We start from the raw sequence: 15306 nt of genomic DNA, 5'->3' as shown, positions 1-15306 counted from the left end.
AGTCTTGGCTATTGTGAATAACGCTGCAATGAACACAGGGGTGCATGTACCTTTACAAATTGGTGTTTTCAAGTTCTTTGGATAAATACCCAGCAGTGGGATGGCTGGATCATATGGTAGTTCTATCCTTGATTTTTTGAGGAATCTCCATACTGTTTTCCATAGTGGCTGCACCAGTTTGCACTCCCACCAGCAGTGTATGAGAGTTCCCTTCTCTCCACATCCTCTCCAACACATGTTGTTTCCTGTCTTGTTAATTATAGCCATTCTGACGGGCGTCAGGTGATATCTCATTGTAGTTTTGATTTGCATTTCCCTGATAGTTAATGATTTTGAACATCTTTTCATGTGTCTGTTGGCCATCTGTATATCTTCTTTGGAGAAATGTCTGTTCAGGTCCTTTGCCCATTTTTTAATTGGGTTGGTAGTTTTTTTGTTGGTAAGATGCATGAGTTCTTTATATATTTTGGAGATTAAGCCCTTATCAGAAGTATCGTTTGCAAATATCTTCTCACAATTGTTAGGTTGTCTTTTCGTTTTGTTGATGGTTTCCTTTGCTGTGCAGAAGCTTTTTAGTTTGATTTAGGTTGTCTTTTCGTTTTGTTGATGGTTTCCTTTGCTGTGCAGAAGCTTTTTAGTTTATTTTTTCTATTGTTTCTCTTGCCCGGTCAGACGTGGTGTTTGAGAAGATGTTGCTAAGACTGATGTCGAAGAGCGTACTGCCTATGTTTTCTTCTAGAAGTTTCACAGTTTCAGGTCTTACATTCAAGTCTTTAATCCATTTGGAGTTAATTTTTGTGTATGGTGTAAGGTAAGGGTCTACTTTCATTTTTTTGCATATGGCTATCCAGTTTTCCCAACACCATTTGTTGAAGAGACTTTCTTTTCCCCATTGTATGTTCTTGGCTCCTTTGTCAAAGATTAGCTGTCCATAGATGTGTGGGTTTATTTCTGGGCTTTCGATTCTATTCCATTGATCTGTGTGTCTGTTTTTGTGCCAGTACCATGCTGTTTTGGTTACTACAGCTTTGTAGTATATTTTGAAATCAGGGAGTGTGATACCTCCAGCTTTGTTCTTTTTTCTCAGGATTCCTTTAGCTATTCGGGGTCTTTTGTTGTTCCATATAAATTTTAGGATTCTTTGTTCTATTTCTGTGAAAAATATTGTTGGAACTTTGATAGGGATTGCATTGAATCTATAGATGGCTTTAGGAAGTATGGACATCTTAACTATGTTAATTCTTCCAATCCAAGAGCACGGAATATCTTTCCATTTCTTTGTGTCTTCTTCAATTTCTTTCAGAAATGTTTTATAGTTTTCGGTGTACAGATCTTTCACCTCTTTGGTTAAGTTTATTCCTAGGTATTTTATTCTTTTTGTTGCAATTGTAAATGGGATGGTATTCTTAATTTCTCTTTCTGCTACTTCGTTGTTAGTGTACAGAAATGCAACTGATTTTTGTATGTTGATTTTGTATCCTGCAACTTTACCATATTCATTTATTACTTCTAAAAGTTTTCTGGTGGATTCTTTAGGGTTTTCTATATATAAAATCATGTCATCTGCAAATAGTGACAGTTTCACTTCTTCCTTTCCAATTTGGATCCCTTTTATTTCTTTCTCTTGCCTGATTGCTCTGGCTAGGACTTCCAGTACTATGTTAAATAGGAGTGGTGACAGTGGGCATCCTTGTCTGGTTCCTGTTCTTAGAGGGATGGCTTTCAGTTTTTCACCATTGAGGATGATTGTGGGTTTCTCATATATGGTCTTTATTATGTTGAGGTACTTTCCTTCTATACCCATTTTATTCAGAGTTTTTATCATAAATGGATGCTGTATCTTGTCAAATGCTTTCTCTGCATCTATTGAGATGATCATGTGATTTTTATTCTTCATTTTATTAATGTGGTGTATTACGTTGATTGATTTGCAAATGTTAAACCATCCCTGCATCCCTGGAATAAATCCCACTTGATCATGGTGTATAATCTTTTTAACGTATTGTTGTATGGGATTTGCTAGTACTTTGTTGAGGATTTTTGCATCGATGTTCATCAGTGATATTGGCCTGTAATTTTCTTTTTTTGTGTTGTCCTTGTCTGGTTTTGGTATCAGGGTAATGTCAGCTTCGTAGAATGAGTTAGGGAGCTACCCCCCCTCCACAATTTTTTGGAAGAGTTTGAGAAGGATAGGTATTAAGTCTTTGACTGTTTGGTAGAATTCACCAGGGAAGCCGTCTGGTCCTGGACTTTTATTTTTGGGGAGGTTTGTGATTACTGTTTCGATCTCCTTACTGGTGATTGGTCTATTCAAATTCTCTACTTCTTCTTGATCCACTTTTGGAAGGTTGTATGATTCTAAGAATTTATCCATTTTTTCCAGATTGTCGAATAGGTTGGCATATAGCTTTTCATAGTATTCTCTTATAATCTTTTGTATTTCTGAGGTGTCTGTTGTAATTTCTCCTCTTTCATTCCTGATTTGACTTATTTGTGCCTTCTCTCTTTTTTGCTTGGTGAGTCTAGCTAAAGGTTTGTCAATTTTGTTGATCTTTTCAAAGAACCAGCTCTTGGTTTTATTGATTTTTTCTATTGTTTTTTTAGTCTCTATTTCATTTATTTCTGCTCTGATTTTTCTTATTTCCCTTCTTCTACTGATTTTGGGCTTTGTTTGTTCTTCTTTTTCCAGTTCCTTCAGGTGCATTGTTACATTGTTTATTTGAGATTTTTCTTGTTTGTTGAGATAGGCCTGTATCGCTATAAACTTCCCTCTTAGAACTGCTTTTGCTGTATCCCATAAATTCTGGCATGTCGTATTTTCATTTTCATTTGTCTCCAGGTATTTTTTGATTTCTTCTTTGATTTCTTCGTTAACCCAGTCATTGTTCAGTAGCATTTTGTTTAATCTCCACGTATTTGTGGCTTTTCTGATTTTCTTCCTATAGTTGATTTCTAGTTTCATACCGTTGTGCTCAGAAAAGATGCTTGGTATTATTTCAATCTTCTTAAATTTATGGAGACTTGTTTTGTGGCCTAATATGTGATCAATCCTGGAGAATGTTCCATGTGCCTTTGAAAAGAACGTGTATTCTTCGGTTTTTGGATGGAATGCTCTGTATATATCTACTAGGTCCATCTGTTGTAGTGTGTCATTTAAGGCCAATATTTCCTTATTGATCTTCTGTTTGGATGATCTATCCATTGGTGTAAGTGGAGTGTTAAAGTCCCCTACTATTATTGTGTTACTGTCTATTTCTGTTTTTATGTCTGTTAATAATTGCTTTATATACTTAGGTGCACCTACATTGGGTGCGTAGATATTTACAAGTGTTATATCCTCTTGTTGGATTGTTCCCTTGATCATTATGTAATGACCTTCTTTGTCTCTTTTTACAGTTTTTGTTTTAAAGTCTATTTTGTCTGATATGAGTACTGCTACCCCAGCTTTCTTTTCATTGCCATTTGCGTGGAGTATCTTTTTCTATCCCTTCACTTTCAGTTTGTGAGTGTCTTTAGGTCTGAAGTGTGTCTCTTGTATGCAGCATATATATGGGTCTTGTTTTTTTATCCAGTCAGCCACCCTATGCCTTTTAATTGGAGCATTTAGTCCATTGACGTTTAAAGTAGCTATTGATAAGTATGTACTTACTGCCATTTTTTAACTTTTTTTTTTCTCAGTGTTTTAGTAGTCCTTCTCTGTTCCTTTCTTCTTCTATACAGAACTGATGGTCACTTTAGTTTGACCTCTGTCTGAAAGCCGTACTCTTTAACTCCCCTCCTCTCTCATGTTTTTGATATCATATCTAACCTCTTTGTTGTGCATTTGTATCCATTACGTTCTAATCATGGAAATAGATAATTTTTCCTATTTGTGGTCTTTTCTTTTCCCCTTAAATCAGTCCCTTTAACATTTCTTGTAGCACTGGTTTCTTGGTGACAAACTCCTTTAATTTTTGCTTGTCTGGGAAAATTTTGATCTCTCCTTCCATTTTGAATGATAACCTTGCTGGGTAGAGTATTCTTGGCTGTAAGTTTTTTCCTTTTAGCACTTTAAATATATCGTGCCATTCTCTTCTAGCCTGTAAGGTTTCTGCAGAGAAGTCAGCTGATAGCCTTATGGGGTTTCCTTTGTACGTAACTTGACATTCTCTTGCGGCTTTTAGGATTCTCTCTTTATCTTTAATTCTGGACATTTTGATTATGATGTGTCTTGGTGTGGGCCTCTTTGGGTTTATCTTGTTTGGGGCTCTCTGTGCTTCCTGTACCTGGATGTCTGTTTCCTTCCTTAGGTTAGGGAAGTTTTCATCTATTATTTCTTGAAATAGATTCTCTGACCCCTTGTCTCGCTCTTCTCCTTCTGGGACACCTATAACATGGATGTTAGTGTGCTTGATGTTGTCCGAGAGGTCCCTTAGACTGTCCTCAGTCTTTTTAATTCTTTTCTCTTTTACCTGTTCACCTCGGGTAATTTCTTCTAGTCTTTCGTCCAGCTCACAGATCCGTTCTTCTGTATCCTCTACTCTGCTTTTGAGTCCCTCTAATGAATTTTTCATTTCCAGTATTGTATTCTTCATTTCTGATTGGTTCTTTTTTATATCTTCCATTTCTTTGTTGACATTCTCACTGAGTTCATCTATTCTTCTCCCCAGATCAGTGAGCATCCTTAACACTCTTAGTTTGAACTTTCTGTCAGGTAGGTTGCTCATTTCTGTTTCACTTAGTTCCTTTTCTGGGGTTTTGTCCTGTTCCCTTACTTGGAATGTATTCTTTTGCCTCTTCATTTTGCCTCTTTCCCTGTGCTTGTGTCTACGTATTAGGTAGGTCAGCTACGTCTCCTGCTCTTGGATAGGTGACCTTATGTAAGTGATGGCTTAGGAGGCTTCCAGTGTGCTTCCCTCAGTTCTCAATGTTCCAGGCGTGAACCCTATGTGGGCTACGTGTGTCCTTCTGTTGTGGCCTGTTTGCTCTCCCTGTAGGCGCCCAGGGAGGCCGAGTTATGCTCCTGGCCAGCTGTTGTAATGCTCAGCTGCTTGTAGTTGTTGTGGGCCCTTCAGTCTCTTTATCAGGTGTGGGGAGCCCCAGCACAGTTGGCTGCAAGTTCTAATACCACATGTGTGTTGCAGTATATCTTTTAAGTGAGTAGGCCCCCACCGTGGCAGGTTGTTAGGCTCAGGGCCTTACAATTGCTGTAAGCCTCTAGCCTATTAGGTCTCTTGTCAGCTCTCTGAGGATTGCAGCTGGGTGGGGCTGGCCTCAGGCACAGGAGCACCCAATTGTTTCAGATTTTGGAAGGTGGAGCAAACCTCCTATGTGGGTCTTTGAGAAGCACAAGTCTTCTGCAGCTGAGAAGCCCTGCCGCCCGCAGGTCCACACACACAGTCAACACAGTCCTGCCCTGTGTGAGTGCCCCGACCTCCCCAAGCGGACCCAGTCTCTCCACGGCAGGAGCCCCACACACTCTGCCATGGCCCCACACTCTCCACCCGCTCCTTGTGCACACCCTGCCCTGCTCAAGTCGGCTCAGTTGCCAGGCTGCAGAGAATCCAGTCACCAATCTATGCAGGCCCACAAGTTGCCTGAGGGCTTGTTGTTGGGGGGGGCCAGTCTCTGGGGTGGGCTGCCTGCCCTGGCTGAGCTGGATTAAATCGGTGCTCTAGCGGGTGGGGCAGACCCTGGGCTAGCAGGCCTCAGGGAGAACTCCAATGGCGTCTGTGTCAGCATGCTCACACCAGGCCACAACAATGGCCACCGCCAATGTCCCAGTCCCTGGAGAGGTCTCACCCCTCACCGAGATGCACTCAGGGCCTATTAGGTGAGTCTCTTGTCACCAAAGCACTGTACACCTTTCTTTCTGGTGATTTTAGTGTGCTTCCTGAAACGGGTGAGTTTGCGCGTGGGCCCTTTAAGAGCCGGTTTTAGTTTCTTTGTGAACCGGGTTTTCTGGGGGTGCTCCCCAGTGTTTTAGCAGAAGGCAAAGTCAGATATTATGCCTCTGGTCTCGATTGTGCTGGGTCCACAATATGCCCACAGTGGGGGCGCTCCCCGGCTCAGAGCCCGGCGCCTCCAGGGAGGCTGCGTACCTGTGAGCTGCTCCCGGCGGCCGTGAAGCTGGCGGTTTGTGAAGGCGGCGTTTTTCCTCTCCAGAAGGGAGTCTCTGCCTCTTCCACCTCAGTTAGGATTGTCCGTTGTTGCAGGAGTTCCTCTTATCCAGTTTTCAGTTCTGTGTCAGGGGTAATTTTTCCACGAGTCGTTGTAAATTGGCTGTGTCCACGGGAGGAGGTGAGTTCCGAGTCTGCCTACGCCGCCATCTTGACTCCTCTCTACTTCTCATTTTATTATACAGAATGTTAGATGATGTGTACTCAAGGGTCAAAATTTAATGAAATTAATAAATTTTACTGCTGTATTAAGACATTCTTTAGAGAAACTGGCTTTTTTGTTGTTGTTGTAAGTGTGTCAGTGAAGAACACAATCACTACTGGTACATTTTGGTGCCACTGCCTTGATGGCTAAGGCACCAGCAGCTTTGCCCACCATTCATTTTGCACCATTGGTGCAAATGTCAACAGCATAAAGAAGTAAAACATTTTTTCCACATATGTTTGGTAATATCAAATCCGGTAAAAAAAAATCTGTGATGGATAAACTTTTAAAATGCCATTTTACTGGCCTCATAACTTCAGAAAAGATATTAATGAAGTTTTAATTCATGTTTTATCACACAGTTTTTAAACTATGTACAGTAAAAATAACTGTCCAAGTAATCTTGTCATGTTTATTAACATTTACCTCTGATAGAAAATATAGTTGTTATTCTTAGTAATATTAGTACTTGAATAAAGACACTTTTAAGTCTTTTAAAATATTTTCTTGACCCAGAATAGTCTATGATTGTGTAATAAAATATTTTCTATATACAATATAATTTGTGGCTCTAACATTTGGTATAGCATAAAATCTTTTAGACAAAATGTCCTTTCAGTGAAATTTATAATTTTTCTACTAGTAATTACCGAATGCCAGAATTAATTTTTCTCGGATAATTATTCCTCTAGCATAGTTGACAATCCCAGGCATTTAACTCATTCATTAAAATGCAGTAATGATTTCTCCAATTGTTTTCACTACCAGTAATGGCATGCATTATTATGCATCACTAATTTCCATGAACAACAATGGGATACTATTTTATTGGCATTTATATTCACAGGACTATAATTTGTTGCATACTTGTGAAGAAAACAACAATAGGACCCAAGTCAAATTAACCTCAGTTTTCTTTTTTTTCTTAAAGATTAAATAACCTGCTATATTAGCATATGGTATTAGATTTGCTACTAAATATTTTTATTATTGTGTAATTTTCATTTAATAATTGGAATAAATATATGGCCAAGAAGGACAATAGTTAAATTATTAAAGTAAATATATGATGATAGTTGTGAGTAAACTTGGAACTACAAAGTTTAAAATATTTCAAACTTCAATTTTAAAGAAAATTTTCAGATTAAATGTTCTAAAGTTTTTTCTTTGATGTTTTGTATTTGCATTTGTTGTCGTCGTTACTTTCTCAGGTTACTAAGTATTTATTAATTTGAAAACAAATGGATTAACTTACTGAACAATCTACTTTAGATGCTGTTTTGTGTTAAATGTTAAGTGTTTCATGGTACTGGTATTACAATGTTTACGTTAGAACTCACTAAAATAAAAATTACTTTTTGATAAAGGTTAATTGTGATTTGAGCCAATAAAACAAAAGAATTCAAGCTTTTCTGTTTTGCCTCAAAAAACCATTTTCAGATTTGTAAAATAGAAGTGTAGAAATAACATAGTATATCAGATTTTATATCTGATGGACAATACATCAAAGTGCAATATATCAAAGTGATCACATATGCTCCTTAACTAAAACACCTATTCAGTTGGAAAGTTAATTGATATGCAAATATCGCATCTGATAAAGTGAGTTTTACTCAAAATGATTTGATTTCTCTTTAAGATTACAGCTCCTCATTGCAAAGACATGCTATTTTCACCCTGTTTGTATGAAGCAACAGTGACATGCTGGGACTGATTAGCTTAAATCAACGGACGTGTTTGCCTTAGGAGAGTAGCAGTAGCCCAGTTTTCCGCATAAAGAATGGTAGCCAGAATTCAAATGATTTCCTACCCAAAACCACAACTGTCCCAATCCTAGCAGTTCAATGATTAAATTCGAATATTGTAAAGAGGAAAGGAAGATTAAGCCTATAAACTTTTAATGTCTATATGTTCTTTTCTAACGCTAAAAAAATAATTCTGTGTATTGCTAAGGGTTGGCTCTCACTAGGCTAAAATCAGTAGGCAACTCATTTGTATAGCACTTGAAAAATTCATTTGCGTCAGTCATCAACACATGGATGCATAATGAGGGAGGGTATTTTTCAAGAAGAGAACACACATTTAATTTGACATTTTCTTGTCGAACTTGAGGCAACCAGCTTCCCTGGCTTTATTCCATCTTTTCATCCCACCAAACTTTTCCTCCTACTCATCAAATAATCACAGCATTCTTCACCATAAAACATGGACAGATGGGTTCTTGTGTCATTATTTGTAATCCGATTAAAATATCTGTTTTTGCTTCTCCCGGCCCCCATTCCATAGTCATCTAAAGTCAACATTCAGGACCTTAAATTCACAGTCTTTCTTTTTCTTAGCAAAGAAATGAAACTTACCAATAGCATTTTTTTGCAACTTTCTCATGTACTTTCTAGTCATGCGTAATCTGTGGGTGAGAGTAATTCATGTAAAGTGTTGGAAACTCTTTTTCTTAATTCGGTAACAGTAGTACACTTTTAAAATGGAAAGTCCCAATCAATGCTATATACTAACACTTTTCTTGAAGTCAAGTCATCTACTCTTTCCCATAAATGTAAATGCTTCATTATTTAAGCATGCATTTAAGGACAATTTTTATGTGTTCTATTATTTCATTACCATTTATTCTGAATTACTTCATAATTGGATTATTTCTCATTTTCTTCTAATAATTACTTGAAGCATCTAAAAAGCACTAAGTGTTAAGAGGTCATTTCTTAGGAGCGACTGTTAGAATTTCTTGGAAATGATTGTCCTAGGTTTCCAGGTGATATTTTTCTTTCCCTATAAGTGTGACTGAATTTCTTTGTTGAAAAATGGAGAGATATATAATATTATGTCTTTAAACTGCCCAATCAGTACTTGTGTACCCACATCCTTGAATTTTTTTTAACCTATAAAGAACTACATAAGTCTAATGTGTGAAAAATAAAGAGAGCAAGCCCCACTGGGTGACATATGAAATATGGAAAAATATAGTAAGAATAAAAGTCAGTTTAAATACTAAGTCTTGAAACAATGTTTTGCAAAGTGGCATTTTTCCATTCTACACATTCATAAAAACCCTTGCCATGTATCCTGGGTAAAGTGAGGCTATCTTCAAAGCTTATGGCAATTGATTAGACATAGTTAAATCTTTCCATGAGAAGTGTTAGTGTCTGGATTTTTAGCTTTACTAAGGTGAAATTCATATTCTATAGTTGGTACACAGTCTAACCTGATTTAATCACAAATTACAGAAATATCTCAATGGAGGAAGGGAAGGGAAGGGTGCCAATTGCATGAGGGAACCAGTATTCCTAGCTTTTTCACTTGCCCTCTTCATCCTCAGTCCACCATCTTCTTTGTTTCTATCTTTCCAACTTATTCATAAACACACTTTGAAAAAAGTGCCTCATAGGAAATACAAACTTTCTAGAGACAGGCAACAAAAAGGTTGAAATTTACCAGCGTGTGATTTTCACCACAGAACAAATATCCCTTCACTCTCTTTCAATCAGATAAACAAAATGCTAGCTGTTATATTTTAAGTTGTCTACTGCATACGGAACGTGTTGTTCCGTATCAGGAAAAGTTAATTCTGGAAAGGTAAAAATCTCTCCTTCCAAAGGTTTACATTCTAAGAACAACTTGAGCAAGATATTTTTGATAAATAAATGAAAAAAAATGAGGCACAAATGTTAGAAGGATTTTTATTCAATTCATAGATTTTTCTTTGAAAAGATTATTATCTAGCAGCATGTGGGGAAAAAGTCATCATACTGAGGATTAGGAACCTACGCTGATTGTGGCTGTGGCTTGATTGGGTGTGACCTTGGTTATGTCATTGAACATCTCTGGGCCTCAATTTATTGTCTAGAGAAAACAAAATTGATTGAACTATCCCTAATTCATAGTCATTATTCTGTATTAGTTCATATGGGGAAAAATGTCCTTTTTAAGGACTGATGTTTTCCTGATATTCCCTGTTAAAACATTTAATGACCTCTTTTCTATCAATCTTTTGAATATCTGTCTGGTGCTCACGATACACACACATATATATATTTGTTTACAAAATGAACAACAATTTATTTTTTTCCACATGGTTAAGCACTTTTCATGGATATCTAATTCTCACAGGACTCTCTGAGGTATTATTATAATTATGCTCGTTTTCCAGGTAAAGACTTGGAGACACAGTGAGATTCAGTAACTTACCCAGGTCACGTTAACAGTAACTAAAGAGCTAAGATTCAAGCCCGAACAGTCTGACTCTGGGGCCTATTTTCTTAACCACTTCACTGTATTACCTTCCAGCATTGCTGATTTCACACTACTCTCCATCTTTCCAAATGCTTCTTTTTCTAGGCAGATTGATTTCTTTGTTTCCAAACAGAGGCCTATGTGCTCATTCCTGACTGCAAGTCTTTGCATCTTGTTCCCCATCCTGAATGCTTTTCTCGCCTCTCTCTTCTCTAGGCTCCAGATGACACAGTTCTCCTGGTAGCCATCGTATCAATTGATCAGAGTTCACATCTGGGAAGAATCCTTCGCATCATCATGTGTATATGGCAGTCTCCCAACTAGATTTCAAGGCCCTGACTGCTCTTCTGAGCACCTGTGCTGTGCCATAGGCTCCTCAACAAACATCTCATTTCCCCCAAATCTGCAATGTCCCTGTATTCTCTTACAGGTAAATTATCACGAAGTCTCTTCAAGCAAAAACTTTAGAGGAATTCTAGGTTACTTCTTCTCCCTCATCATCTGCTAACTGAGGCAGTCTCTGCTAACTGCCATTTTTGCTTCCTCCGTGTCTCAAATCTCGTTCTCCTTCTCCATTCTCATAGTCGTTGCCCTAAATCCTTATCATTTCTTGTCTGGATTATCATAATAGCCTTCTTATCTGCTCCTTATATCTCCTGCCTTGCTCTATTCCAGTTCATCCAGCATAAATCTAGCACAGTGGTCTTCAAAATAGATTCAACTTTCAGTTTTCCCCATCATTTTCAGCATAAAATCTAAACTCTTTATCATAACTTCTAAGACTTATCCTGCCCTCCCTGTCTACCTCTCTCACCTTTTCTCCTGACATTCTTCACCTCAGGTGAGGTTCAGCCACCCGCCCCAAGTCTTCCAGCCTCTCCTCTGCATTCTTTCACTAGAAGTGACAATTAGGACCATGTGCTCTCAATGTGTAGAGCCCAACACCTAGGTGGTTTAATACAATGCTAAAGAACTCAGACTTTGAAGCTACATAGACCTGGTTTGAATTGCTGACCCATCAGTTTCTAGCTTATTTGGGTGAACCTGGACAAGTAATGTGACCTCCCTGAATCTTAGTTTCCTCATCTGTAAAATAAGCATAATAAAGGGCCTGTCTCACAGAGTTGTTAGTAAGATTAAATAAGACAAATAATGTAAAGCTCTTACTATGTTGCCTGGAACACAGTAATTGCTTAATGAATGTTGATACTACACCTAGTACAATGCACAGAACTGAATAAGTGAAATAATAATGAAATTTAAAAATGAATTAAAAAAATGAATGAATGAATGTACAGGGTATATGGAATTAAATCTATGGAGAGATAAATGCTCTAGGTCAATGATGGAGAGGTTCAGGATGAGGTCAAGTAAATAAGCAACATTTCAGATTTGTCAATTTTCTGCCTTAAACTTTGTTTCATAGTTGATATTATTTTAGTACAGAAGAAACAATCAAAAGCTTGTTTTTGGTCAGGCTTTCATTTTATATTTCCACCATCATGTTCCTCTTGCCTCTTGAGAGGTACTTTTTACTACTTCCAAGATTATAGTCTTTGTGCATCTTTACTGAATTAGAAGAAGCACAATGCACGTTCTATTGATAGAGCCATCTGAGATTCCTGGCCTGGAGGGACACGGATGAAGGAAAGCTGGTGTCAGCACATTTAGGGCACATCAGAGAACAATTAGGCAGTGTGCAGAGTCTGTGCAATCACTTGCTCTCATTAGATACTTTTTAAATGTTTGCGTGCTTGCCAGTGGCAAAGATGGCAAACTCCACGTAATTGATCGGGAACAAAATTTTTATTGTCCCCTGCAGTTCTATAAAAAATAGTTTTTAGTAAGTTATGCTTTTTTGTGAATGGCTTTCTGCTTGAAATCTTTGGTTAAGACTCAGTGTGTATAGTTAGTATCTGGAGTCCTTAGAGATGGGATGACAGGGATTAACAGGATTAACAGGCATATCTGTAGGTGGTAAAGTGTAAACAGCAAGATTATAGTAGGTAACATATTTAAACTCTTTATAATTTACCCTGTAAGTCCCCATATATGATCCCATTTGGGCTGTTTTCCATATATGATCTCATGTGGAGAAGGGAGATATTTTTATTAGTCTTTTATATTAGAGGAAAATTTAAGATAATAGAGGGCCAAGAGTGGCATTGTTAATAGAGTGCCAGAGTGGCATTGTTAGGGTCATTTATGTGACTCACATACCCTTCCTTGCTCACCTTGAAACCATTTGGGAGGCTAATTTTCTAATGAATTTATAAATTGAAGAGGCAAGAAATATGCAGTAGAAATATTTAGTAAAATTGGGAGGGCAGAAATGTGGCAGATATGCTTCACTGTAGGCAAATTTAAGACAAATTTAGGCAAGTATATACTACAGAGTGATGTAGTAAACAGTTGTTACTTGGAGAAGGAGGAGGGAAGAAAATTAGGCGGAGAAAAGTAACTATAATAAAAACTTTCTCCTGCTCTTATTTCAACCATCATATTAACTTAGCTGCTACAATCACAGCATTAACCAGTTTGTTAGTGAGACTTCTGAGCCTGCCCTGGAATCTGTTTTACATGCTCTGATGTCAGGTCTCATCCGGAGGAGAAGGGTCTCCCAGAGCAAACAACCTTCACTTCAAAATCATGCCATATCCTTAATTAGCAATGCCTTAAAATACTTACCATTGTTTCTAGCTTTGGACCTATGCCTTCTACCATTGTTTTTTAATCTTTATTGGGACTCTCAAAGTCTCTCCTATTTTTGAGCATCATTATTTTCTGACGTCTTGGTATGAGTGCCTGTGGTTCTCTGAATTCTTCACTCTTGTCTTTCACCTTCAGTGATGAGTTCAATAAATACTTTTGAACACCTACAGTGTACTAGGGGCACAAAGATGAACGCAAAATGTTCCCTGAACTCACCATTGGCTGAGAGAGATATTAATGTCGTTTCTAAAACAGAGAGATAAGTATATGAATAGTCGTGTCAATCCAGATCATTGCTAAATCCTTCCAAGGAAACCGGAGTCTCTCTGTCCACTAGAAACAGGGATTTCTTCTGGTGAGCAAGGCTACAGCTGATGCTGGAAAGGCCTTGGTACTTCCTATGCCTACCTTCCATCCACCAGCGGGCTGCAGGAATTATATCACTTGGCAATCCTGTGGTAAATTTAACCCTTGAGGACTCATATTATTGTCTCTGGACACCACCCAGTATATGAGCCCCTCTATCATCTGTTCTTTCCTGTGGTCTCACTTAGAACCTTTAGGCTTCCTACTCCTGATCTGCCATTGTGCTACTCCTCTTGGCACTGCCTACTGTCCTAATCTCTACATTCTCCTCTTTGAAACTCCCTGATCATGGTTAACAAGCTTTCCTATGTTTCCTCCCACTGGTGGCCTTAATTGAAACCAAGACTTTCCTTACGGCAACCCTTCTCCCGTTTAAGTGGGAAAACCTAATATAAGGAAGGAGGTGGTCACAAGAGTTTGCGTGTATTTATGGCTTATCTACAAGAATTCTCAAAAATAGTTGTTGTTTGTTTTGGTGTTGCTTTTAGAAGCCTCTAGGGGAGAGTTCCCCAGATCTGTTCTCATGATCTTGAAGGCTATTAACATTAAGTATCTGACACTTGGTTGGATCTTCAAGTATCAGAGTAAAAGTAAAAGCACAATGATAAACCACTTAGGTCAAAGCTGTTCTACGCAATCAAGTTTTCTTTCCCTGACCAAGGATGTGTCTATCCTGCCTTATAATCACCTCAATTTTAAAAAACAAATTTCAAAAAGCCTAGTCTCCCAACACCACCTATTTTCTTCGCTCTGTGAACTTTTCTATATTTTTAAACTAAATTATGTTTTTTTCCTTTATTATTTCTTTTTCACTTCTGCTATCTCTTGAAGTAAAGAGTTTGGTATGTTTGCTTCCTGCTGGGTAAAGTGCTACAAGAAATTGTGTGTTATTCTGTATAATTGAGTAGTGAAGTATTCTAGTTACCAGAAAAAAAAAGTCAAGCTGCATGCATTCAAGAAATAAGGGCATAATAGAACAGACCTGATAATAATCCTGTTCTAAGCCTAATTCATACTTTCTTTGGATGACTCAGACAGCAATTCAAGATCATGCAGAAACCGCAGGGGCAACAACGTTTATTATGGTAAATAGGCAGAGGTGTTAGTTAACAGATTTTTCAGGTTCTCTGAAAAATATACTTTATGTTTAAATGTTAAAAAAGTATGTTAATGTAAAGTGCTTTATAAATAAAATTATATGTGCTGTTCTTGAGAAAATGATAGAAGTAAAACCTCAAGGTCACTTTCTTGAACTCCAGAAACTTTTTGCAGAGAATAAATCACTGACCTATTTTCTAGATTTCATCATCTTCTTCAAAAAATAATATTCATGTTTTTGCCTATGCCAGTAATATATTTTCTAATTCTAACTCCTACATACCAACAAGACACAACATTGAGGTAAAAAGAATATGAGCATTGAAGTAACAAACCTAGGAATGAAATTCTCTTACTAGCTTTGTGACCAAGGATAGCCTAAAAAAAATTTTTTTTTAACACTTCACAGTTATAGTTTTAATCTGTAAAATGGAGATAATTTTTAGCACATTGAGTTCTTGTGAGAAGAAAATGAGACAATTTGGGTAAAGCATTTAGAATTGTTCTGGAATATACTCTATG

At 37.6% G+C, this 15306-nt stretch overlaps 1 long non-coding RNA gene across 2 annotated transcripts in view; it reads left to right on the top strand.

Annotated features, from left to right (window-relative positions):
• Window positions 1-5659: 5659 nt before the first annotated feature.
• LOC131396798 (uncharacterized) overlaps window positions 5660-15306 on the top strand; it is a 255572-nt gene continuing 245925 nt past the window's right edge. Inside the window, exon 1 of one of the 2 annotated variants that reach the window (XR_009216689.1) lies at window positions 5660-5812. This is a non-coding gene — a long non-coding RNA (uncharacterized LOC131396798). The remainder of the gene's footprint in view (window positions 5813-15306) is intronic. The other variant, XR_009216687.1, reaches the window with a different exon arrangement.

The sequence above is a fragment of the Diceros bicornis genome, chromosome 3 (assembly GCF_020826845.1).
Source record: "Diceros bicornis minor isolate mBicDic1 chromosome 3, mDicBic1.mat.cur, whole genome shotgun sequence".
NCBI classification, from domain to species: domain Eukaryota; kingdom Metazoa; phylum Chordata; class Mammalia; order Perissodactyla; family Rhinocerotidae; genus Diceros; species Diceros bicornis.
This window is presented reverse-complemented; position numbering and strand designations above follow the sequence as displayed.